This window comes from Dromiciops gliroides, chromosome 4, assembly GCF_019393635.1.
Source record: "Dromiciops gliroides isolate mDroGli1 chromosome 4, mDroGli1.pri, whole genome shotgun sequence".
NCBI classification, from domain to species: Eukaryota; Metazoa; Chordata; class Mammalia; order Microbiotheria; family Microbiotheriidae; genus Dromiciops; species Dromiciops gliroides.
The window spans coordinates 71,202,014-71,227,484 of NC_057864.1; the positions used below are offsets into that span (position 1 = coordinate 71,202,014).

General features: G+C 39.8%; 1 long non-coding RNA gene across 2 annotated transcripts; it reads right to left on the reverse strand.

Moving 5' to 3' along the window:
* Window positions 1-2,699: 2,699 nt before the first annotated feature.
* Window positions 2,700-22,574, reverse strand: LOC122725903. 2 transcript variants are annotated; one of them, XR_006352766.1, is made up of 3 exons: window positions 22,296-22,574; window positions 15,870-16,016; window positions 2,700-2,759 (listed from the first exon to the last, which is right to left on the reverse strand). It is a non-coding gene; the product is annotated as an uncharacterized LOC122725903 (long non-coding RNA). The 2 variants fall into 2 exon arrangements; XR_006352765.1 differs by lacking the exon at window positions 22,296-22,574 and adding an exon at window positions 20,478-21,159.
* Window positions 22,575-25,471: the final 2,897 nt, after the last annotated feature.

Here is a 25,471-nt window from a genome sequence, read left to right on the forward strand (position 1 = left end):
TCTGAGGCCAGATTTGAACTCAGGAAGATGAGTCTTCCTGACTCCAGGCCCAGTGCTCTGTGTACTATAGTGCCCCAATAACTGCCCCTGGAATCAGAAAATCCTAAATTCAAACATGACCTCGGGTACTTCCTAGCTGCATGCCCCTGGGTAGATCACTTAACTTCTATGTGCCTCAGTTTCCTCAACTGTAAAATGGAGATGATAATAGTACCTACTTCACAGGGTTGTTATAAGAATAAAATGAGGTGGTGTTTTGTGAAGTGTTTAGTGCAGTGACACACAGTATGCACTTAATAAATGCATAATGACAAGTTGATAAATTCTGTTCCTTTTCCTAGTCAAGAACCGGTTGTAGCTTAACACTGAGTGGGAAGAGCATAGCATGTGATACTCTCCCCAGTCTCCACTAAACAGTGTCTAAGCTGCATGCCAGAGAGCTGAGGGGGTCACAGTGGCCCACTGGGTGCTTTGCCACATTCCAACATGTCACTCAAACCTGATCTATATGCTGGGGGAGGGGAAGCCTTGGCAGCTCCCGCCTGGGGAGCAGTGACTGCTCTGTCTCTTCTTTCTGTCACCTGCTCCTGTTGAGGCCAAGAAGAATGAATGATCCAGCAGAAAGAACCCTGTGATCTTTGCGGGGTAGGTAAGGAAGAAGGAAATCTCTATTCCTAGGCTGTCCTTTGGTAGAATTCCAGGAATCCCTGAAATCTGGTCAGGTGGGATTAAATACTCTAGAAGAATATCAAGGAACAGATATATCTGTGTGCACTGAGAAGAGGCCAAACAGTGAATGCCTGAGGTGCCTCAGCTGGCAAGTAAGCATGGTTTCTACTGCCAGGAATCCCAAAGCAACAACTCACTATTAACAGCCTCCCTTCTTTGACTTTGTTCTGTCCCACCTTCACCCCACCCCCACGCCCCCCCCCCACTACCAAGCTTCCCCTTCTCTTTACCTAAGCCACTCGACTGTCAAACAACAGATAAGATAGGTTTCGGTTTCCAGAGATAGCCTGGGACACTCAGAGACTAAGTGGGCTCAGAATCACAGGACTGGAGAGCTGGGAGGGCAATATCTGTGTGACCTTGGACAAGTTATTTCATCTCTCTAGGCCTCTCACTTTCCTCATCTAAAATGTAGCAAGCAGAATGACAAATGTTGGAGGGGCTGTGGGAAAACGGGCACACTAATGCACTGTTCGTGCAGCTGTGAGCTGGACCACTCATTCTAGAAAGCAATTTGGAACAATGCCCCCAAAGTGACTAACCTAAGAGATCAAAGAAAGAGGGAAAGGACTCCTCTATATAAAAATATTTACAGCAGCTCTTTCTGTAGTGTAGAAACTCATTAAATAGGGAATGGCTGAACAAATTATGGTCTATGGATATAATGGCATATTACTGTGCCATAAGAAATAACAAAATGGGCATTTTCAGAGGAAACTGAGACATCTATAAACTGAGGAAGAGTGAAATGAGAGAAACTAGGAGAATGGTCGATACAAAGATAATAATTTTATACAGAAAAAGAACTTTGAAAGACTTGAGAACTCTAATCAATGCCATGGGAGAAAAAAATCTAGAGCACTGAGGATAAAACACACCACCCACCTAGAGTGAAGAAAAATTCAGCATGAGATGTACATTTTTGGACAAGAATAATAATTTGAGTAATTATTTTGCTGAACTATGTATACTTGTTATAGGGAGTTTATTTTTATTTTTATTATTCAATTGGAGGGACAGTAGGAAGAAGAGATGATAAACACATAAAAATTAATTAATTGAAAATAAAATGTAGCAGGCATGTACAAGAGGTTTTATGCCCCTAAATCTGAATGATTTTGAAAATTATTCTGGCTAACCGTAGTGATTAGAAGAGGACACAAGAGCAGATTCCTATTTAAAAACAAAACAAAAACAAACAAACAAAAAAATCCACAAGCAAAAAGAGACTTCCTGGAGGAAGAAGTAACAAAGGGATAGATGGCATTTCCTAGACACAAGTTGGCAACAGTCACTGAACAAGCTTCAAGGGGCTCTGAGCCTAACTCTAATCCTGGACCTGTATCCAGTTTACAGCCAGTACCAGCAATTTGAGAAGACATACTACTGCTGCTTTTCCTACTGGTATGAGTTTGCTTTGCAGCAAAGTAAAGGAAGAGAGAGAGGAATTGAGAAATGATACTATTTATTTTTTTCTATTCATTCATTTATTCATTCATTTATTTATTTTCTTATCTACCTATTCATTCATTCACTAATTTATTTATTTCTTTATCCATCCATTTATTTATTTGGTTGTTTGGTTATTTTGATCATAAAATATTATTTTCCAGTTACATGTAAAGATAGTTTTCAACATTTGTTTTCATAAGATTTTTAGTTCCAAATTTTTCTCTCTCCCTGCCCCCAAGACAGAAAGCAATCTTATATAGGTTATATATGTATATTAAACATATTTCTGCATTAATCATGTTGTGAAAGAAGAATCAGAACAAAAGGGGAAAACCTAAAAAATAAAGTAGAAACAGTATGATTCAATCTTCATTCAGAATCCACAGTTCTTTTTTCTGGGTGTGGAGAACATTTTCCATCATGAGTCCTTTGGAGTTGTCTTGGATCATTGTATTACTGAGAAGCGTTAAATCTATCACAGTTGATCATCACATAATGCTTCTGTTACTGTGTACAATGTTCTCCTGGTTCTGCTCACTTCACTCAGCATCAGTCCACTTAAGTCTTTCCAGATTTTTCTGAAAGAAATGATACTATTTATTAACTGGACTCAAAGATATGGGTTTTTTTCTGTTTTTACATGCTTTGTGGGGGACATCTCTAGTCATCCTGATCTGTATCTTGTCACTGGACCCAGGTGACACAGGAGGAAAGAGTGAGGTTGGTGACCTTGTCTCCTTTAAATCCAGTTCAGTGCAAGTCATGACATCACCCTGATGTCAAGGTACTCTTTGGGAATGAAAGACAAACAACAACAACAATCCCTTAGAAGTGGAATAAAAGATGGTAGCCTGAAAGCATGTATACAACACAAAAAGCCTACCCTGATTGGGTCTCTTCACTAGTGGAGACCAGAAGAAGGGAAGGAAAGGGAAGGAGAGAAGAAAATGGAAGAGAAAAGAGGGCATCAGTTACATAAAAATTACTCTGGAGGTTTTGCCCTCCAGAGAGGAGTTGGCAGCAAAAGATGAAACACCCTTCACCATGCCAGAGAAACCACACGGTCTGAGAGATTGAGACATAGAAACGAGATGTATGATCACAAGAACCACAGGATCCTAGAGCCAGAGGTACAAGAGATCTCACAGGATCTCACAGTTGGTACTAACTCATACCAGCCTGAACCAGAGATCTAATTTAAAATTTTGGGTTTGAGCATTTGCACGGTGGAAATCAGCAAATACTACAAATGGGGGCTTGATTTACTGTGTAGTTGTCCATTTAGACTTAAGAAGGTGATGGAGAAGATGTCATTGATGCAAATTAAATTTAAAAGTGTGTGGTGAGCACCTTTTTTTCCTTCAGAGCGCTAATTGTTAAACATTTACCAACATGCCTCTGTATCTCAGTGACCATCTAGTGTATGTCATTTTACAGAGGAGGAATCTGGGGCCTAGGAATTTAATTGACTTTCCCAAGAAGACAAAAAAAAATAAGTGTAAGGGGCAGGATTTTAACCCAGATCCTCTGAAATGATAGGGTAATAGGATTACAAATATAGAGCAAAAAAAAAAAAATGGACTTTAGATGTTATCTAATCTAACCTCATTTTACAACCAAAGAAACTGAGACACACAAAGGTCAAGTGACTGTTCCAAGGTCTGGAGTTACATATGGCAAAGCCAGCATTTAAATCAATTCCTACACCGCCAAATCTGGCTGCTTGGGGAAAAGCAAGAGGAATGCTAGGAATCTGGAGAGATTAAGAAAAAAGAATACAACCCCTCCTTCACCTGCAATGAGTGAACCGTGGCAGAAGGGACCTCATATCTGGGACCATGACTAATGGAGTTGACCTAGATCTTTGGGGCTAATGGTTATTCTTTCAAGAATCCTTGTTTTATTTTCCTCTCTTTGATCAAGCATTCTTCTGTAAGTTTGTGAATCAACTGTGTGTTTTCAAGTTGATCTTATCGTATTGGGAATACATGAAAATTCATGTTTAATTGTTTCTGGATTTCTTCCCAAAGTGTACCCTGGCCCTTGGTATCATGAGAGTCTCTTAAACTGTCTGGGGGAATTTTCTGGGCTCTTCTATGGAGACTGTCCAGGCCAGAACCTCTATGTAAAATGTGGGTCATAAACCTTCCAAAGTGAGTTTGGGATTAAATTTATACATTGTGACTCAAAAAGACACTATTTAATAACAACAATAATAAAAACAACAGCAATAACTATGGAGATAGTACTTTAAAGTTTAAAAACCATATGATAAACATGATCTCATTTGATTCTTATACCAACCTCATGAGGCTGGTATCACAATACCCATGTTACCCATATTACAAATGGGTAATAACATGATGTAATTATCCTGTCTATAGCTTGTTTGTGGGAAGTTAGGTGGCACAGTGGGTAGAGTGCCAGATATAGAATCAGGAAGACTCATCTTTGTGACTTCAAATCTGGCCTCGTAGACTTACTAGCTGTGTGACCCTGGACAAGTCACTTAATTCTGTTTGCCTCAGTTTCCTCATCTGTCAAATGAGCTGGAGAAGGAAATGGCAAACACTCCAGTATCTTTGCCAAAAATAAAAAACAAAAAATCAAATGGGGTCACAGAGTCGGATGCATCTGAAACAACTGAACAACAAAAAGAGAATCACTTGTTTATACCTAGTTGTTCACAGATTGTTTCCCCCATTAGACTGAGCTTCTTCAAAGCAGGGATTGGTTTTTCGCTTTTCTTTGCATCCTTAGCACTTAGCACAATGCCTGCAACAGAGGAGGTGCTCCTCAACAAATGCTTGTTGACTGACTGACAGAAGAAATTGAGGTTCAGAGAAGTTAAATGGCCATAATTGCATAATTAGCAAGTGTCCCATGGAAGAGTTGAATCCAATTCTTACATTACTCAGAATCCAACATATTTCCACTATACCACACTTGTCCTGCAAAGGGAGCCCAAGTTTAGCAAGCAGTCAATGCTTCAAGGCTGCTGTTGGCAGAGAGTTGTTTGTTTTTTGGTTTGTGGCTGGAGCTGTGATTTTATCAGTATTAGAAACTCCCAGTGAGGAACCTCCTAACTAATGCAGGATATCACCCACCTTCTTGTCAAGAGGCTGTGCCAATGACATTCCTCATTCTAAAGGGCCTATAAAATAATACGTGGGCCCCTAATCTCAGACTGTGGATGCTCAGGGTGTCTCCACTCCAAGTCTGGATGTCAAAGGGTCAGAAACATTTCCTTCTTTCCTTAGCAACGAATGTTATCTTTCTCTTTTCTGTATCTTCCACGAATTCCGGGATTGTTGTGCTGACCCATGCAGAACACTGTGTCATTCTGGGTGAGTCCAGCCTGTGTGTAGCCAGTGTCTACGAACTTGAGGGAAAACCCCAGGGAGCCTAGTGTCCAACTTACTCTGATTGCTTCTTAATGTCCAATTCTGTTCAACAACACCCACTACAAGACAAGCGCTGAGCTAGGGCCTTGGAGAAAGAAGGACAACAATGAAACAGTATCTTTTCTCAAGGATCCTGGTGGAGGAAGATACACCATGTACACATTTACGTCAATACAGAGTATACATGACGTGTAGTACAAGATGAGCATCAGTCAATGTCTGGTAGATTTCCTTTCTCTTTTAGCCCAGGCTTCCTCAAAGCAACATATTAGAGGCAGAAATCCAAGGAGACCAACCACCGCTCTTGGGTGGAAATGTGGGGTGGGAACAGACAGGGTTGGTTGGCACCAGGGAATTGGCCAAACTGTATAAATCTCAGCAATCACATAAGGGCAGCAGAATTGGGAGACTGCATGTTTCTCCCACTCCATTTCATTCATGTAGATAGAAGACCAACCTATTTGTCCTTTGACTTCCCATAACTCTGAGAGACGCACACTCTTTTTAATTTTTTTTTTTTTTGGTGAGGCAATTGGGGTTAAGTGACTTGCCCAGAGTCGTCCTTGGTAGAAGACTGGCCGTTTAAGGAAGGAAGGATCAGGACAAAGGTCAGAGACCTTCTAAAAAGGATACAGACTTCTCATCTGGAGCTTGCTGTTCTGTTCTGGGTGCCAGTTTAATTAGGACATTGATAAGCTAGAGAGGGTCAAAAGGAATACAGCCAGCATAGCTAAGGGCCTCAAATCCATGTCATGTGAGCATCAATTGAAGAAAATGGGTGTCTTTTGTCTGGAGAAGAGAACACTCATGGAGAACATGGTAGCTTTGTTTAAATGTTTGCAGGGTTATGATGTGGAGAAGGGATTATACTTGTTCTATTTGGCCACAGAGGGCAGAACTAGGAGCACCACGGTTGCACCAAATGCGGAAAAGCTTCCTAACACACTGTTCAAAAAGGGAATGGGGGCTGAGCATGATGGTGCATGCCTGTAATTCCTGCTCCAGGGGAGGCTGAAGCTAGGGGATTGTTTGAGCTTGGGAGTTTTGAGCTGCAGAAGGGCTGAACCAATAAGGTATCTACATGAAGTCTGGTACCGATATAGTGAGCTGCCCTAAGTGTGGGGAGAAGAAGCCTGGATTGGAAATGGAGCCCATGCCTATTGGTACTGGATGGCTGCTGTAATTCCAGTCTGAATGAGAAAGGAAGATCCATTTTTTTTTTAAAGGGAATGATCTGCCTGGAGAGGCAATTGCTTTCCCCACCTTGGAAACCTTGAAGGCAGATGGTCTCTTATTATCTTTGTTAAAGTGGGGACTCATTTCATGAACAAGTTTGGCTAGCTAGCCACTGAAGTCCCTTCTTACTCTTAGCTTCTGCGATTTTTGTTTCTTAGCCCACTTCCATTTTATTTTTATTACCATAGGGGCCATGCATTTACCCAGGGAACCAGTATGGGTTTCTCATGTGCCAAACGAGTCTCATTTCTTTCTCTTTTTTTTTTGGAGATGATTATTAGGTTAGGAGAATACCAGAGACAGTGTATGCCTGCTCTGTTTTTCAATAAGGCATTAGATAAAGTCTCTCATATCATCTTTATAGACAAGATGGTGAAATGTAGGCTGGACAATAGTCAATTTAGGCGAATTCAGAACTGGTTGAATGATGGGAACAAAGTATCATGACCAATGGATTGATGTCAGCTTGGAGGGAAGTCTTTAGAGCAATGACCCAGAAACATGTCCATGGCCCTGCTCTGGTCAACATCTTTATCAATGACTTAGATGAAAATAGAGATGATCTGTTTTTCAAACTGTCATGTGGCACAAAAGCAGAAAGGAGAGTGGAGACTGAGGGACACAGATGGAATCCAAAAAAGCTTTCAATAGCCTTGAACAAAGGGCCAATTTTAATGTTGTTGTTGTTTGTCCTTCATTCCTGAAGAGGACCATGACATCTGGGTGATATCATGATTTGCAATGAACTGGATTTAAGAGAGGAGTGGCTGTGCAAAGTCACCAGCCTCACTCTATCCTCCTGAGCCATCTGGGTCCAGTGATAAGACATAGGTCAGAACAACTGTTGATGACTCCAGAAGAAGTTAAAGGAGGGTGCGTGTAAAAGTCTATACTTAGAGGTTTAAAAAATCAATTGCAAAAGTACATGATGAGAAATGTAAAGCTAGACAACAAATCTTATGAAATACCCAAAGTATGGTGAAACCAGAGCCATAACTAGCCACTTTTGCACTTAGGGCAAGTGGTACAAAATGTACCCACAAAGTCAGATTTTAAAGACTAATCCAGATGGCAGTGGGAGGAGGAAAGGAGTCCCTGGGACATTGCCCTGTACACCTTGAGACCACTGCCAAGAAGGTCACAATGGGGAGAGGGAATAAGTAGGAGCAGAAGGATCTCTGACTTGAGTCAGAAGGCCTTTCTTCAAATTCCCCCTTTGATGCCAGCTAAAAGAGTGACCAGGGGCAGTCTCTTTATCTCCCTATTCCTCAGTTTCCTCAAGTATGAAATTAGAGGGTAATATTAGATGATCTCTGAAGATCATTTGAGCTCTAACTCTATGATGTTATAATGTCATGAGCTCACTTAAATAGCTGCTGCTAAAGTGAGAAAATGTAGTTTGATAGTTGTAACTATTTTAACTAGGTTTTTTTTTTCGTAGTGGTGGTGGTGTAGGGTTTTTTTGTTTTGTTTTGTGTTGTTTGTTTTTGTTTTTTTTGCTAACTAGATGCTACATTCAGTTGTTTCTGTCTGGTTAAAGAGCTATGAGTGCTATTAGTTCCTCCTACATTTCCAGATCCTGGAACAAAGTACCAGCTACCCAGTGGTGTGCTGGAGCTGGTTCTTAAGGGCCAATTGTTAATTTTTTTAGTGTGAACTTTACATGTTAGAAATAAACAATAAGGACCTGATATATTGGGGTTTTTAAATTGTCTAGACTTAGGAAAGTGATGGAGAAAATGTTAACATCTTAAAAGTGTGTTGTGGGGACATTTTTTTTAATTTAATTTAGTTTTTTAATTATTTGGTGGGGCAATGAGGGTTAAGTGACTTGCCCAGGGTCACACAGCTACTAGGTGTCAAGGGTCTGAGGCTGGATTTGAACTCATGTCCTCCTGAATCCAGGGCCGGTGCTTTATCCACTGTGCCATCTAGTTGCCCCCAGTGGGGACATTTTTGAAAGCCTGTTGTTAATGATTTACCAGCACAGCCCTGTAGTCCCTGGCCCCATTCCCTCATTTTTGGTCAAATAAACCTTAGATTCATAGTCAGGATTGACTATGACCCTCAGCTCTTCCTTGTATTATCCATATGATCTTTTTTTTTTTTGTGGGGCAATGGGGGTTAAGTGACTTGCCCAGGGTCACACAGCTAGTAAGTGTCAAGTGTCTGAGGCCAGATTTGAACTCAGGTCCTCCTGACTCCAGGGCCAGTGCTTTATCCACTGCGCCACTTAGCTGCCCCACATGAGATAGTATTTATAAAGCTCTTAACACAGTGCCTGATATAGTAGATATTTAATAAATGCTCATTCCCTTCCTTCCCCTTTTCTACCATAATAATTTCCCAGTAAACTTCTTCCCCTTCCCCAAGTACTACCTTTAAACCTTTGTTTGTGAATTCAGCAAAACTGACAAAACAAGGTCTGAACATATACGCCACTTTCTCTTGTTGTGGTCTCCTGCCTCTCTAAAGAAATGGACATATACTCTATCTTCTATTCTCTAGGACTAATTTTGTTCACTGTAGGGAATTTCAATCCAGTTGTCTTTTACTGCCTGGAATGCTCTACCTCCTCACCTCTGCCACTTAAAATCCTCAGCTGCCTTCAATGTTTAGGTCCAGTGCCATCTGCTATGCAAAAGTTCTTTCCTGATCCTTCTCCTATCCCCTGATCCTACAACAAGCCACTAGTATCCTCCATTCCTAAATAACCTTGTGTTTATTTATGTGTATATACTTATACGTGTGCATGCTATCTCCTCCAAAAGAATGAAAGCTCTTTGAGGGCAGAGATGGTTTCATGTTTGCCTTTGTGTCCTTATAGTGCTTGGCATACAGAAGGTGCTTACTAAATGCTTTTTACCGAGTGATTGATAATGTTTTAATTTACGTTATTGTAGTCTTTGTGTATGTGGTTCTGGTTCTTATACAAGTCTTCCATGTTTCTCTGAATTCCTTATAATCATCATTTCTTACCATGTAATATTCTATTACATTCAGAAGCCACAATTTATTTAGCCATTCCCCAACTGGTGGGCACTCACTTGAATTTGTTTCCAGTTTTTCACTACTATAGAAAATGTGACTGTGAAAATTTTGCTATAAATACAGCCTTCTTTCTGTCATTGACCTCTGGGGACTAGCATACTACTGGGATTGCTCAGTCAAGGGATAGGGAGAGTTCAATGACTTTTCTCACATGGTCTCAAACTGTTTGGAGAGTTACATTTTTAGGAAATAACAAACTAGAATGTATGCAGAAGGGGGTAACCTAGAAGGTGAGAGGACTAGGAGGATGTGGAGAATATGTGTCAAATAAGAAGACTGGGGACATTTTAGCCTGTGGAAAGGAAGAGCAAACTTGGAGCAAAGGATGCATACCATGGAAGCTAATTCCAGAATTTTAAGGGCTGTTGTGCTACAGAGAAATGAAATTTGTTTTGCTTGGCTCTAGAGAAAGCTGTCAGGATCAGTGGATAGAAGATAAAGTTAGATCTCAACATTCAGAGATGGCTAGAAGTGGAATGGGCCATCTCAGGTGCCAGTGACTTTTCCCATTACCAGAAAGATTCAAGTTGAAGTTGAATGACCACTTGTTCAGAACATTGTACAATGGATTTATTTGGGTCCTCACTGGACTAGGTGACCTTTAAGGTTGCTTCCAATCCTGTGATTTTCTGATTTAAAGGATATTTCTGCCCCCAAAGAATAGGAAGAAGTAAAAGGCTGGAGGTAGGGGAAAAGGGGATGTGATAGGTTGGGGGGGAAAAATGAATTGTTTATATCATTCAATCAATGTTCATTCAACAAATTTTTATTGCATTCTTACCCAGATCAATGAATGCACTGTACGTGGCGTTAGGGATATGAAGATGTACATGCCATGCCTGCCCTCCTGCAACTTAAAGTCTAATGGGGATGGGAGAAGACCTGAGTTCAAAAATAGCTTTAGACACTTACAGTTATATGACCCTAGGCAAGTCACTTAACTTCTGACTGCTTCAGTTCCCTCATCTGTAAAATGAGGATATTAATAGCACCCACCTGCTAGGGCTGTTTCGAGGATAAAATAAGACAATATTCATTAAACATTTCATAAGCCTTGAAGCCTGAAGTGCTAGTTGTTGTTATTATTATTATTATTATTATTAAAGATTATTTATTAAAGATGCTGGGCAGCTAGGTGGTGCAGTGCAGGGCCTGAAGTGAAGAAGACTCATCTTCCTGAGTTCAAATCTAGTCTCAGACACTTATTAGCTGTGTGATCCTCATCAACTCACTAACCCTATTTGCCTCAGTTTCCTCATCTGTAAAATGAGCTGGAGAAGGCAATCACTCTAGTATCTTTGCCAAGAAAACCCCAAATGGAGTCATGAAGAGTCAGATGCAACTGAAACAACTGAACAACAACAAAAAGATTTATGGATATATAAATAGATGTATAAATAAGATGATGGATAGACAGACAGAAAGACCAACCAGATATACACAGCTCTAAGGCAATATAAAAAGCATAACCAGAATCAGGTCAAATAGTTTGATATTGTGATTGGTTTTGCTGGACTGTTTTTTCTTCCTCTTTTTTATTTTTTGTTATTAACAGATGGTTCTCTGGAAAGGGACATGGGGAAGGATGAATTGGATAATGTAGGTGATTAAAAACAACAAAAAAGTCAAAGTTATTTTAACAATACAATCAGGGGAGGCAGATATCAATTCTAGCTTGGTACGAGGGCTACATGAACCAAAGGGAATTTGAACTGGATCTTGAAGGATGAGGAGATGTCAAAAGGCAGAAATAGGTCGAGAGCTTTGGGTAAAAGAGCTAGCATTTATGTAGCCCTTTAAGATTTCAAAGCACTGTATAAATGTCATTTCATTCTATCCTCACAACAATCCTGGGAGATAAGTGCTATCATCATCCCCATTTTACACATAAGAAAACTGAAGCAGACAGAAGTTAAGTGACTTGTCCAGGGTCACTCAGCTAGTAAATGTCCAAGGCCAGATTTAAATTTGTCTTCCTGATTCCAGGTTCAGCTCACTACCCATCATACCACCTAGCTTCTATCCAGGTGTAAGGGATGCCAAGAGCCTTTCTTCATGTGATACTGTACTATCTATTGTACAAAGTGTAACGATTGGAATGATGCCACCTGCTAGAGAACTACTGTAGGAAAGCTCCGCCATGAGGAGAAGGCGTCTGAGGGCAAGCCATGTGGTCATGGTCCTTGGCGTCAGAAAGTGACGTTTGCTTGTGGGTACTGTCTGTCAAGGCTACCAGCCAATCAACTTGAGGAGCCTCCCATTTTCTGGGAGGAGGACACGAAGTAGAAAGTGGATGCTGGCCGAGAACTTTTTCCTCTTTTGGTTCCTGACCTCGCCATGGTGGGTTGGATGATGGAGTCTCTTAGAAATAATTAGATTTTTACCTTTCTCTCTGATCCTAATGCTCTTTAATAAATACTTAAACACTTAAATACTCTTTCTAAAGCTTATAATTTATTGGCAACCACTCATTAGATTTTAGATAGTATAGCTAGAATTTTAGCCCTATACAAAAGTAAATTAATCAGATATGATTCCTGACCTTTAGGAGCTTATAATCTACTATCAATTCATCATGCTTTGATTAATGTATGGGTCTAGTTGGTCTTGGAGTATATTCATTTATTAATTAGTTAGAAATTTTATTACTTTCTTGGTCAGATGGAACCTAACAAGAGAAAAATTTTTTCCAATCCACTTCATCCCTATAAACAATCACATTGGTGAAGATAAAGAGTTGAGCAAGAGGTTAAACTTGGAGAAAATACTTTTTTTCCAATACTGATGTTTAAAACAAAAAGCACATCACCACCACCACCACCAGCCCCTTACATCCTTGACCTTTAGATTGAAGTAGCAGGCCAGCCCTCTCTCTATAAGGAGAGACTTGATTCACCTGTGTCCAGGCTGGGCGTTTTCCATCTTAAATCACAAAGGTTTCAGCCCAGGCTGAAGGAGCCCCAGTATCTTCTACCCCCATCCTGTGGCCAGGGATTCCATGCCCCCCCACCCCATATTGGGTCTGGGAGAGAACATTAAGAAAAAGAAAAGCTAAGAAAATAAAGGAGAAGAAAGTCCTGAGAATTTTCCCAGGTGAGTTGTGTTTTGGGACTGAACTTTCTTGACTTACTTTGGTTTGGCTTGGTTCAGCACTGAGCAGAGGGAAGGGAATAGCTGAGGCTGGTTATTGGAGCCACCACTCCAGGTGATCAGGTAGAGTTGAATTTGAATAATTAAGTGTTTATAATGATGTGACAGTACTGAACCCCAGATATTATTGGAGACAAAAATATAGTGGGGGGAAAGGCTATGGATATGAAGTCAAGAGAATGCTGGGTTCAAACCTTACCTCTAATACTTCATAGGATCATAAATATAGAGATGAATGTCTAAAACTTGGAGTCAGGAAGACCTGAATTCAAATCTGTCTTCAGACACTTACTAGCTATGTGACCCTGAACAAGTCACTTAACCCTGTTTGCCTCCATTTCTTTATCTATAAAATGGGGTAGAGAAGGAAATGACAAACCTCTCCAGTACCTTTGCCAAGAAAACCCCAGGTAGAATCACAAAGAGTCTGACATGACTAAAAAATGACTGAACAGCAACAACAACAAAAGCTTAGATAATAGCTAATTCATCTCCCTTCTTACATACCAACTTTAATAAAATATAGGTAAAGGGGCAGCTAGGTTGTGCAGTGGATAGAGCACCAGCCCTGGATTCAGGAGGACCTGAGTTCAAATCCGGCCTCAGACACTTAACAATTACTAGCTGTGTGACCCTGGGCAAGTCACTTAACCCCAGTTTCCTCACCAAAAAAAAAAAACTAAAAAATAATAATAATTAAAAATAAATAAATAAATAAAATATAGGTAAGATATGTTCGTGGGCCATCTACATAAAAAAATATACATCATAGTTGGAATGGATAGATACGATATGGAATCCAGTTCACCTTTGTGGGAAGGTACAAGGAGCAGAATGCCAACAACCATTACCAGCCTAGCTGGAGGGAGAAACAAATAGGATCCAGGTCCAGTGAGGCTGAGTGCTCTTTTCTATCTCCAAGAGAACTATCAGGATAGATATATTTATCTTCCATCCCCCACCCCAAATATCTCTAGTATAGGGGTACAATTCTTTGGGATTCAGAATGGAAACTGCTTCTCTGAACATTCTCAAAGGGAAGGTTAGCCCTTAGCTTATACTCAGCAGCTTAGTGCTTTCCCACCAATTTCTGGTTACACACACACACACACACACACACACACACCCCTTCATAAATAACTAGTAAATCTCTTTATCAAAGAAATCAGCAAACAGAAATCTGAGAAGTAACACAGATTAGAAAATACAGAGAATACACAAGAGTAAATGACCTTGTCATGTGGGAGCAAGATAAAATCTCAGTTCAAACCAGAAGAGAGGGAATGATGTCACTTACTCACTCGCTCAAGGAGAGTCTGCTCTTAGTAGAAGTGAAGGGGCTAGCTTCTCCTACTTGAATATTGCTCCATGACTCTGGTCCACCATTCAAAAACACAAGCATTACCTTTTTATTGAGAGCATTCTTTCCAAATGTATCCAAGAAAGTCTCCTTAACTCATTGCTCAGCATTCATTCTCTCAGCCAATCAGGAGTCATCCCTTCACACAAAGACTGTGCAGCACCTTCCAGGCACTGCCTACCCAGTGGGCAGAGGAGCTATGTATGGCTCCTTATTGTGACAGCACAAGCAAAATCTCTTAACTAGGAGTTAGAAGCAAAAGAGAGTGGACCCCAGAGTTTGGGGATAGCTAGAGAGATCAGAGAGGAAAGGAGATCTCAGCCAGCCAGGGTCATGTAATTTACCTCTACAGTCTATGACTTCTTGTTGCATTTTAGTTATTGAATTTACTAACCTTCATGTTGTTCCACTAGTGTTTCTTTACAGCCATAACATCTTTTATTCTTTTTGTCTTTTAATTATAAATAACTATCTTAATAATAATTAGATCATATAGGTAAAGTGATTTGTAAACCTTAATGTCATGGGGGTTTTTTTAATCATAAAAGTATTTTATTATTTTCCAGTTACATGTAAAGATAGTTTTCAACATTTGTTTTCATAAGACTTTGAGTTCTAAATTTTTCTCCCTCTTTCCCTTCCCTCCCCCCACCCCAAAGCAGAAAGCAATCTGGTATAGGTTATATCTTAATGCCATATATATGTTAATGCTACCTATTACAATTAATACTAAGTGACATTTGTATATTTTTAAATTTTCAAAAATTTTATCTGTATCATCTTACTTGATCACTGTAGCCCATTAACAGATGTTCATTTGGAAAGGACCTTAGAATCCAAAGTCTTCTTTTTATACATGAGGAAACAGAGGAACAGAAAGGTTATGTAACTTTCCTAAGGTTACAGCTAGGTGGCACAGTGGAGCACTGAGCTGAGGGTAAGGAAAATTCATGTTCCTGAATTCCAATCTGGCCTCAGACGCTTCCTAGCTGTGTGACCCTGGGCAAGTCACTTGACCCCATTTGCCTCAGTTCCTCATCTGTAAAATGAGTTGAAGAAGGAAATGGCAAACCATTCCAGTATCTCTGCCAAGAAAATGCCAAATGGGGTCTCAGAGTCAGACGTGACTGAAAACGATTGAACAACAATACACATACCTTTATGACCTATATCCAATTGCTTGCCTTCTCAATGAGGGGGGAAGGGAAGGAGTGAGGGAGAGAATTTGGAACTCAAAAAATTTTTTCAATGAATGTTTAAATTGTTTTTACATGTAATTGGGAAAAAAGAAAAGAAAAAACAAAACAAAACAAAACAAAGAGGCATACATGTAGCATTGTAATGAAGCTCTATTCTGAAGTGTTCCTTAGCTCTTGGACCCAAAGCAGTGTGCCCTGGGGAAAGGAGAGATGAACCTCGGAGTCAGGATAGAGTGAGTTTCAAATACCAGTTCCAGATTACCTCCTTACCTATAGTAAGCCACTTACCTTCTGAGTCTCAATTTCTATAAAGAGAAGGTAATACTGTGGCTGCCTACTTCACAGAGCTGTTATGCAGAAAATGCAAGCACTTTGTAAATCTTCAAGGGTAGGCTTACTGCTATGACTTAGGACTTTCTCAGCTCTCCAGTTGACCTGGGAGAAAGAAAAGTGTTGCTTTACCTCCTTTTGCATAGAGAAAAATTAGATCATAGAGATTTATCAAAGGGAATAAAATAGGCAATGGAATCAAATTCATAATAAAAGCTAATAATAGCAAGCCTTTATGTAGAATTTTAAAGTTAGTAAAGCGATTTACAAATATTATCTCATTTTATCCTCCTAATAATCCTTGGGGAGATAGGTGCGATTATTATCTCCATTTTACAGATAAGGAAACTGAGTCAGACAGGTTAAGTGATTTGCCCAAGACCACACAGCTAGGAAATATCTGGAGGTCAGATTTTCTTGACTCTAGGTCTAGTGTTCTATCCACTGAGCCACCTAGATTTAATCTAACAGAAATTTATTAAGCATTCTATTAGGTATAAAGCATGATATTTGGCATTAACAATACCAACACAAAACTTGAAACAGTCTCTGCTCTCAAGAAACTTAGGGAGATACAACATAAAACACATATATACATATAAATAAAATATATATATATATGTGTGTGTATATGTATGTATAAATATATACATATGTAATATATACATATGAATTACTTTAGGAAGGAGAGAATAACAATAACCAAGGTGATCCAGAAAGACTTTACATAGGAGGTGATACTTGAGCTGAGCTTTGAAAGAAGCTAAGAGCTCTCAGTACAACATAACCTTACATTAAGCTTTCTTTTTCGTCTGCCATTTTCAGCTGTTGAATTATATTGACTTTGCAGAATACTAGGACACCCAGATCTTTTTCTGATGAATTAGGAAGAAGGGGGGAGGGGACAGGTATTAAGTGCCATGGCAAGTCCTGTGCTAAACCCTTTATGAATATTATCTCTTTGGATCCTCACAACAATCCTGGCAGGTGGGTACTATTATTATTCCCATTTTGCAATTGAGAAAACTGAGGCAGCCAGAATTAAGTGACTTGTCAAGGGTCATATAGCTAGTGTGAGATTTGAACTCAGGTCTTCCTGACTCCAGGTCTAGCACTCTATCTACTATGTCACCTAGCTGCCTACTGTCTAGTCACATCTTCCTGCATCCTATTCTTGTGACATTGATTTTTAAATTTAAGTCAATTAGTCAATAAGCATTTATAAAATGCCTACTATGTGAGACATGCTATACTAAGTGCTGAGGGTATAAAGAAAAGGCAAAAGACAGTCCCTGCCATTGAGGAACTCCTAGTCTAATAAGATTCCACTTATCCCTATTAAATTTCACTGACATAGATTCTAGAAGCATGGCCTAGCTATCAGGAAAACCAGAGTTCAAATTCTGCCTCTGACACATAATTGGAATTGGGATGCTGAGCAATTTATTTAACCTCTCAGGTATTCTAGGCAGCTCTAGGGAGTTCTAAAAGACTCTAAGTTGCAGGGCAGCTAGGTGGCGCAGTGGATAAAGCACCAGCCCTGGAGTAAGGAGGACCTGAGTTCAAACCCGGCCTAACACTTACATGCTGTGTGACCCTGGGCAAGTCACTTAACCCCAATTGCTTCACTAAGAAAAATTTTTTAAAAAAATAAAAAAATAATATTCAAATTGACCCCTCGGGGGCAGCTAGGTGGCGCAGTGGATAGAGCACCGGCCCTGGATTCAGGAGTACCTGAGTTCAAATCTGGCCTCAGACACTTAACACTTACTAGCTGTGTGACCCTGGGCAAGTCACTTAACTCCAATTGCCTCACTAAAAAAAAAATAATAATAATAATTAATTAAAAAGACTCTAAGTTGCAAAGAAAAATGTTACCCAGAAGTGATAGAGGAAGTTTTCTCATTTGGGAGTTCCTATGCCAATGAAACTAGGTCTAGTCCCTATCTATCGTTAGATTCCATCTAATTCAAGCCTATTCATTTTAATCCTATTGCAACCTTTTGGAATCCTGCCTCCACAAGACAATATATGTTGAGTAGCCCTCTCAGTTTAGGACATCCACTAATTCCATAAGCCTGCCATCTCTACCTTTATACAAATCATTAATCAAAATGGTAATGGGTATAAAGTTAAGCACAAATACCCCAAGCCATCCTTCCAAGGTTGCATAAAACCATCTATTTCCACTCTTTGAGTCCAGTCATTGACTGAGTAGCCAAATCCATTTAACTTTTCTGTATAGTCTGCACTTCACAATCTTGTCCTCAAGAATAGCATGGCTCTGGGGGCAGCTAGGTGGCACAGTGGATAAAGCACTGGCCCTGGAGTCAGGAGGACCTGAGTTCAAATCCAGCCTCAGACACTTAACACTTACTAGCTGTGTGTAACCTTGGGCAAGTCACTTAACCCTTAACCCCAATTGCCTAACCAAAAAAAAAAAAAAAGAATAGCACAGCATAGCTCAAGTTCTTTGCTAAAATAGAGGTAAATTATTGCAGCAGTATTCTCCTGTCAGTATGGTATCTAGCTGGCTCTTTTTGACTAATAGTTCCTATGAATCATTTATTAAGATTTATGTTCAAAGCACTGTGCTCAGTGCTAGGAATACACTTAGAAAAGTAAGACAGTTCCTGCTATCAAAGGGCTCACATTCTAATTGAGGACACAACACATATGAAAGGTTTCAGCTACAAGTCATAAGGAAAACTTCCATAGTGTATGGTGTATAGCAGCAAAATGTATGTTATTACTTCTTTTTTAATGATATTATTTAATGTTACTGCTCCCAGGCTTCTTGGGTTCAGGGTCCTAGATGTCCCCTTATCTAAATATGTTCGTTCCCCAACTAACATTTCAATAATAAGTTCAGAATTTTATCAAGGATCAGTCAAACTTACTGACCTGTATTTTATAGAATAACTCTCCTCCTTTCATTTGGGCGTGGGGTGGGGCAATGAAGGTTAAGTGACTTGCCCAGGGTCACACATCTAATAAGTGTCAAGTGTCTGAGGCCAGATTTGAACTCAGGTCCTCCTGAATCCAGGGCTGGTGGTTTATCCACTGTGACACCCAGCTGCTCCCACCACCACCTAGCTGCCTCCTTTAATATTTTTTAACAACTGGTACAAAATTTTTCCTTTCCCATTTTTTGGTCATCCACTGATAGTAGCTCAGCAATCATACCTCTCAGCTCTTTAAACATCCTGAGAGGAAATTCGTCTTTGCCTGGTGATTTGTACATATCAAAGACAACTTGATGCTATCTTATTATATTCTTTCTGGTATTGGGTTTTAACTCCCTATTAGCAATTTTTGCTCTGTTCTTTCCAGTGGGGGAAAAAATCATTCTCTCTAAGAAGGAAAACAAGCAATAGGAAGACTGAGTAGTTCTGCCTTCTCTACACCATCTCTTATCATCATCCCATCCATCTTGAGCAACAGTAGTCCAATCACTTTATTCATCCTCCTCTTTTCCCTTGTGTTTGGCTTACTACTAATATGTATTTGGTTTATTAAGTAAGAATTATTAGTAGTTTTGATGATATTATCTATGGGGCTAAGCTGATTTTTTTTCCTCTGATGCACAAGATACTTTGAGTATTGGATTTCAGTTCAATTCAACAAGTATCTTAAGTGCTTAATACTATGTCTGAGAAACTGCCCTAGGCACCGGGGCTACTAAGACAAAAATGAATAGTGCCTGCTCCTTGTGGAACTCACTTTCTGTTGGGGAATGGTTCTTGCTGATAATGAATTGATATCTTAAACATTATGTTTAAGGAGCTTTTTTTTTTGAGGCAATTGGGGTTAAGTGACTTGCCCAGGGTCACACAGCTAATAAGTGTCAAGTATATGAGGCCACATTTGAACTCAGGTCCTCCTGAATCCAGGGCCAGTGCTTTATCCACTGCGCCATCTAGCTGCCCCTCCACTTTTCTTAATAGTCTCTCCCTACCATAGCTTATCAAAGGATATTTTTAAAGAGACCTACTGTGGGCAAAGCATTGTGCTAGGTTCTAGGGATATTCAAGTTTAGATAAGATACAGTCCCAGCCCCTAAGAGGCAAAAGAGAGTAACATGTGGCTAGGTCCCATGTGTGGTGAGAGGCTATAACTCCACAAGTAGCACAGGGGCATCATTGTGTGACTTGAAGGGAGGCAGCATAGACATCTCTAGCCTCTTCTCACCCTCTTCTTCTCCAAGGGAGAGTTTTGTTACTTCCAAAAGGGGAAGCAGGGAGTTGAGGCCAACAGAAGCTTGACCCCTCTGCTCTCCGAGGAGGGAGAGGGTACTGGGCTAAACATATCTATTTGTTCTCTTACATAGTGTCAGTCTAGGGGATGTGATTTTCAGAGTCAAGCTAATTTCTGATCACTGTTCATTTGGGGTGGGGGCAAGGGCAGAAACAGGACCCCAGGCTTTGTATCCAAGGCTTGACTGGACTCCCTTCCCACCTATTACCAATTCTACAATGAATATGCATAGCAATGAACAGAGAAACCCATTTATCTAATTCAACAGCAAAACAGAAATCAGAGAAAGCATAGCAGGAGAATATATACCAGACAATGCAGAATAAAGGAACCCTCCTGCTGGGAATGAGGTGACTCGGCTCAACCAAGAGAAAGAAGTCCTTGTCTCATTTAAGTCTCCAATATGGCAAGCTGAGAATTAGGGATGTGATGGTGCCTGCCAGCTCCTCTCATGTTAGTTTTTCCCAGAGTCCTTTTCTTCAACAACCTGAAGTTGAGTTGGCACCTTCCACCTTCTCTCTCAAAGCCAGAAACCAGAAATGTCCAAAGTTTGAAGAGTCTTGACAACAAAGCAGATCTGAAGAAAACTGAAGAGACCTGAGCTCTCCTGCTCTCACCGATTCTGTCCTACTCCTCACACAGATGTGGGGCATTGATTTCCACCAATAAGGAGAGAATCACATATGAGTGGGCTTTGAGACTAGAGTTACACACAGATGACATAATATATATGTATACATATGCACATATATGTACATATATCATGCTATATTACAATATTAAACAATAAATACAATGGAGGGTTACAAAATAATGTATTGTGTGAGACCTGAGGGAGGTCAGGGGATCAGGGAATATTTTCTAGAGCTGGATGCTTTTGAGTTGGGCTTTAAAGAATGGGAATAATTAACAGAATAATATTGTACTATAAGAAATGATGAGCAGGCAGATTTCAGAAAACCTGGAAAGACTTACATGAACTGATGCTGAGTGAAGTAAGCAGAACCAGGAGAACATTATAACAGCAACACTGCGCGATGATCAGCTATAATAAACTAAGCTCTTTTCAGCAATACAATGAACCAAGACAATTCCAAAAGACTCATGATGGAAAATGCTATCCATATCCAGAGAAAGAACTATGGAATCTGAATGCAGATTGAGGCATACTATTTTCACTGTTTTTTGTTTTTTCTTTCTTGTGGTTTTTCCCTTTTCTGATTCTTCTTTCACAACATGACTAATATGGAAATATGTTTAACATGATTGTACATGTATAACCTATATCTGATTGCTTGCTGTCTTGGAGAGGGAAGGGAAGGAGGGAAAAAAATTTGGAACTCAAAATCTTACAAAAATGACTGTTGAAAACTATTTTTACATGTAATTGGGAAAAAATAAAATACTATTAAGTGGGGGAAAATAATGGGAAGAATTTCAACAAGAAAAAAAAAGATGGAAATGGAGGCATCCCAAGCATAGGCAAGAGCCTGAACTAAGACAAAGAATTATGAAAGCTCAGTACATATTGGGAGGCTGTGGGGAAGTGGCAGAGTGTTGCTAAGTTTGACTTGAGTACACAGTATCAAAAGAATTAATATCAGAAGTTAGCAACAAATATTGTAGAGTGGATACCCCATTGTGGATGTCCTTGAATGCTAGGCAAAAGGTTGGTGTTTTAAAAATTATATTTTAGGTTTTTTTTTCAATCAATGAGCATACCCTTTCCCTCTCACCTCACCCCTGAAAAAGAAAGAAAAATAAAATCCCTGTTATAAACATGTAGAGTTAAACAGAACAAATTCCCACATTGCCCATGTCAAAACAAACAGACAAAAAATAATAAACAGCCATGCCTTAATCTGTACTCCGAGTCCATCATCTCTCTGTCAGGAGATGGGTAGTATGTTTCATGAGTCCTCTGAAATCATGACTGGCCATTGTAGTGATCAGAGCTTCTAAGTCTTTCAAAGTTACCTACATAATATTGTCATTATGATAGAATTTGCTTTCTTGGTTCTGCTCACTTCACTCTGTATCAGTTCATACAAATCTTACCAGGTTCCTCTGAAACCATCCCTTTCATCATTTCTTATAGCACAAGAGTATTTTGTTACATTCACATACCATAATTTTTCATGCCATTCTCCAAATGGCGAGCACCCCTTCAGTTTCCAACTCTTTGACACCACAAAAAAAGAGATGCCATAAATATTCTTGTACATAGGTGCCCTTTTCTTCTTTCTTCGATTTCTTTTCTGGTATAGATTTAGTAGTGGCATCACAATGTAAAAGGCAGGCACAGTTGAATAGCTTTGGCGGCTTTGTAAAATAGCTGGACCAGTTCACAGCTCCATGAAGAGTTAGGCAAAGGAGTTTGAATTTTACTTGGGAAGCAATAGGGAACCACTGAAGATTTTTGAGTAGAGGAGTGACACAGCCAGATGCCTGCAAAGGAAAATCATTCTGTTAGTAGTATAAAGGATGGATTAAAGTGTTGGGGTGGGACAGGAGGAGATCAGTTTAGTGGCAGAGATCATAAGATCAGATTCGGACACATTGGAGATCCAGGAAAACATCTAAGTAGAAATGTCCTGCAGACCATTTTAGTTTCTGTGCTTCTCCAAAAAGTGTTGAACATTATTAGCCCTCCACCCTCATCTTCTCCAGTTAAAGTCCTACCAGTTCTTTAAAGCCCACACAAATGCTATCTCCTCCAGAGATGTGTCTGGAATGCAGATGACAGCTGATTCAACTCCCATCCTATAGGCTGCCTCCTTTAAGAAACTTTGGTTTCTTATTTTAAGGATACCAGCTGGTGCTCTCACATGAGGGTTAGAAACAAAGGAGGATGGACCTCAGAACTCAAGCAGAGATGAAAAGGGATCTCAGTGAGTCATGGTCATGGGAGTGGTACATGATCACACCTGTGGTTCCTTGCCCCATTTTAGCAACAGAGTTTCACTTCCCTTCATGGTGTTCCACTAATGGTTCTTTATGCTTACTACATCACAGTCCTTTTTCCTTTTAGTAGAATAACTATCTTAATAACAATAATAAGATAGCACTTTGTACAGCTTAAACCCCTCTATTAATGTTAGTTGTTATCAATGTCATTAAAAATTTGCAAAACCTTTGATACACATTATCTCATTTGATCCTCCTTGCAACCCTGGGAGATGAGAACTATAGATATTATTACCCTCATTTTACAGATGAGGAAACCTGAAGTTCAAAGAAGTTAAGTGACTTGCCTAAGATAACACAGCTAGGAGGCATCAGAAGCAAGATTTGAATTCAGATACTCTGAGTCCCCAGCTTGTGCTCTTTCCACTGTATCATATTCCATCATGTTTCCTTTCTTCTCTGAGTTAGAAGCAAAAAATTGAGGAGCTACTCAGAAGGGCAACATACATAGAGAAGCCAGGAAGATGAGTTTACATCCTGCCTGACACACTATCACTTAATGTCCTACTGCTCTAGACAACTCTAACTATGTTAGAGAGAAGATGCCAATTTGAATTGGTAGAGGGAGTTTTCTCATCTTCATACCAACAAAATCACAAATCTAGTCCCTATCCCTACCAAATATTGTCCCAAGTCTAAGGAAACATTGAAAGACCAAAAAATCCAAGAGGAAGAATCTTTTTTTTTCTTTTTGTGGGGCAATGAGGGTTAAGTGACTTGCCCAGGGTCACACAGCTAGTAAATGTCAAGTGTCTGAGACTGGATTTGAACTCAGGTCCTCCTGAATCCAGGGCTGGTGTTTTATACACTGTGTCACCTAGCTGCCCCCAGGAATAATCTTAAGACTTGATGGACATAGAGGAATCCATCTTAGTTTGCTTTCAGTGAAGGGAGATTTGGTGTTGCTTTCTCAGAACCCTAATTCAAGAAAGAGCTTGACTCTATTCTCCTTGTGGTGGTAGATTTTTTGGCAGGCTATACTAGATGCTGCATTACTGTTCGAGTTAGTATCCCAGAGACCTTTGCGAGTGACTGATACTCTGTGGTTGATAATGGTGGATTCAGTTCCTTGAGACCAATAGGGAGCACATTGTCAGATCTTGGCATTCCCATTTTATTCCTGCTGTTGCTTCCCTAGAAAGACTTTCATTTTCTCCCTGGTCATTCTTAACTGAATAGGCAAGGCAAAAATAGACCCTAAAATATGACACAGACTTTTAAGAGATCCAAGCAGACTATGAATGCCAGCATTTCTTCAGCACAGATTTTAACATTGCTTTAGCAGGAATTGTTTTATCCCAAGTGTAGCCTGTTAGACTTTTCTGCTTGACAAATACCAGAAAGTGGCAAGATCTGGTAGGAAAGGGCATGAAAGGGGTGAAAGACAAAGCCACTCTCTTTATGAGCAGGCTTTCCTAGCTCCAGCTTTGAATGAAAGGGGGAAAACATCTCCTTTAATGAAAAGGACAAAAATAAGTGACCCACTGTGAATATCAACAGAATGTTCCCTTCAGAGAGAGAACAGCTTTGGGAAACAGAGCCTGAATCTCGTTCAAAGAAAATATGCCTATGGTGTTAAAAAGTAACTCCCAGGGGCTCAACAGCTTTAATGGTTCCATAATTTGAAGGAAAGCTCATTATCAAATGATGATGATGGTGGTGGTGGTAGATAATGAGCTGGTCCTATACCATTTTCAAAGTGTTCTACATATATCATCTAATTTGAGGCTTAAAATAACCTTATAAGGTAGGTACTACAGATGTTAATATCCTTTTAAAAATATCCTTTTATAGAAGAGGAAACTGAGGTTCCAAGAGTTTAAGCAACCTATCCAATATCACAGTTTTTAAGCATTGTGTTTGAATCCTGGCTTTCTTGACCATGGGTCTAATTCTTTATCAACTTCACCTGATACTGGCAGAGCAAGGACTGGGGAACTTTACTATTCCAGGTCTATTATTATAACTGTGTGTTATAATAGTAATTAGCATTTGTATAACACTTTAAGGTTTGAAAAGTACTTTATACATATTATCTCTGTTCCTCACAACAACCCTGTGAGGATGCTTTTATCATTCCTATTTTAGAGATGAGGAAACTGAGGCTGAGAGATTGAATGATTTGCCCAGAGCCATATAGCTTTTAAGTTTCAGAGGCTGGATCTGACCCAAAGTTTTCCCTAGCTCCAAGTTCAACACACACCATGAAGCCTTTGATGCTGAGTGAAGAGGGATGGCATAAATCCATAGTCCAAATCAGCTGTGTGTTCTGCAAATAGAGCCCTATCATTGATGACCAAGGATATGAAGTTGGGCAATTTGTTGTTTGCTTAAAG